The sequence below is a fragment of the Zingiber officinale genome, chromosome 4A, assembly GCF_018446385.1.
Source record: "Zingiber officinale cultivar Zhangliang chromosome 4A, Zo_v1.1, whole genome shotgun sequence".
Classification (NCBI taxonomy): Eukaryota; Viridiplantae; Streptophyta; class Magnoliopsida; order Zingiberales; family Zingiberaceae; genus Zingiber; species Zingiber officinale.
In genome coordinates this window covers 56,516,824-56,518,365 of record NC_055992.1, presented here as the reverse complement: position 1 = coordinate 56,518,365, position 1,542 = coordinate 56,516,824, and the positions used below count along the sequence as shown (strand labels likewise).

General features: G+C 35.1%; 1 non-coding gene across 1 annotated transcript; it reads right to left on the bottom strand.

Moving 5' to 3' along the window:
• Nucleotides 1-1,133: 1,133 nt before the first annotated feature.
• LOC121973888 lies at nucleotides 1,134-1,239 on the bottom strand. Its single transcript, XR_006109798.1, has one exon. It is a non-coding gene; the product is annotated as a small nucleolar RNA R71 (small nucleolar RNA).
• Between the last annotated feature and the right edge of the window lie 303 nt (nucleotides 1,240-1,542).

Here is a 1,542-nt window from a genome sequence, read left to right as displayed (position 1 = left end):
AGATATCTTGTTCTATGATGGAGGGAGTATTTGTAAGGAATTCTTGATGTAAAACTCTTGTGGATATGTCAATTTCTCATTTCTATGATTTTGTCCTGTTTTGCATCTATTTGATCTTGTGTCAAATGTTGTGATTGTGCCTAATTACCATGCTTGATTGAATGTTTGGATATCTTGTAGATCTTGTAGAGGTAATTCTTCATTCGATTTTTTGAGGAACCTTCATGATAGGAACATGCCCGTGTAAGGATGTTTGAGGGATTATCTTGAAGGGGAAATTAGGTATTCCAAGAGGGGAGGATAGATTTATGCATTAATCTTTATTTCTTGATGGGTTGATGAGTGATGGATTCTTATGTTGATTTTCCGAGGGACGCTCGTGACAGGCAAGCCCGTGTAAGGACAATATAAATTCATTCCTAATTGATCAATCTAGGTATGGATTTTAGTCCTAGGTCGGTTCTCTATTGCAAGAGAGAACCGACAACCTTCTATAAATGATGGACAATTGAGAAAAAGGATTTGGTAGATCATTTACATTTAAGAACCTTACAAAGAAACCAAAACTCCTAGAGATGAAAGGACCTCTAGAGATGAAACCAAACCTTTTCTTTCTTGTTTTCATTATGCACTTTCTTTCTTGCAATTTTAATTTTGCATTGTTTTTCTTGCTTCTCATATTGCATTTTATTTCTTATCTTTGAGTCTTCAATTTTTTTTTCTTCTAATAATTTTTTCTTGAATATCCATGAGCTCTAACATGTCAAGTAGACCCATGAGAAATTTTTCTACACCCTATTCTGCAAGATTTTTATCTTCCATTGTGCAACCTCAAATTGAAGCAGAAAGTTTCCAACTAGACCCCGAGTTAATTGTTATGATACAAGGTCACAAATTTGGAGGAGAACTATCAGAAAGTCCTTATCTGCATCTTGAAACATTTTTAGAGATTTGTGATATGGTGAAATGTGAAGGAGTATCAGCAGATGCAGTTCGATTGATGGCATTTCCTTTCAGTATCAAGGATAAAGCAAAGACTTGGTTATATTCTCTCCATCCTCAAAGCATTACAAGTTGGGAACAATTGGAGAAGCAATTTCTGAATCATTTTTTCCCTCCAAGCAGAACAGTGTATATGAGGAATTGCATAACAAATTTTGCTCAGGCATACGGAGAATCATTATTTGAAGCATGGGATAGATTTAAGGGTCTTCAAAGACAGTGTCCTCATCATGATTTTGAAAAATAGTTGATTTTACACATATTCTATGGGGGAATTTCTTTCTCAGACAAGAGTTTATTAGATTTATCAGCTGGAGGTTCTTTTATGGACAAAAGTGTAGATGAAGCATATATGTTAATTGATCAAGTGACATTGAACCTCCAAGAATGGTAGAACATAAGTTGGATGAAATCTCCCTCAAACATTCAAGAAGTGCAAGCCATAAATGCTATAGAGTCTGTCAAACAAATTGTAACTCAACCATCTATGAGTTTTGAAAATCACAAGTTACAGAACGGGGAGTTCAAACATTTGGGGGC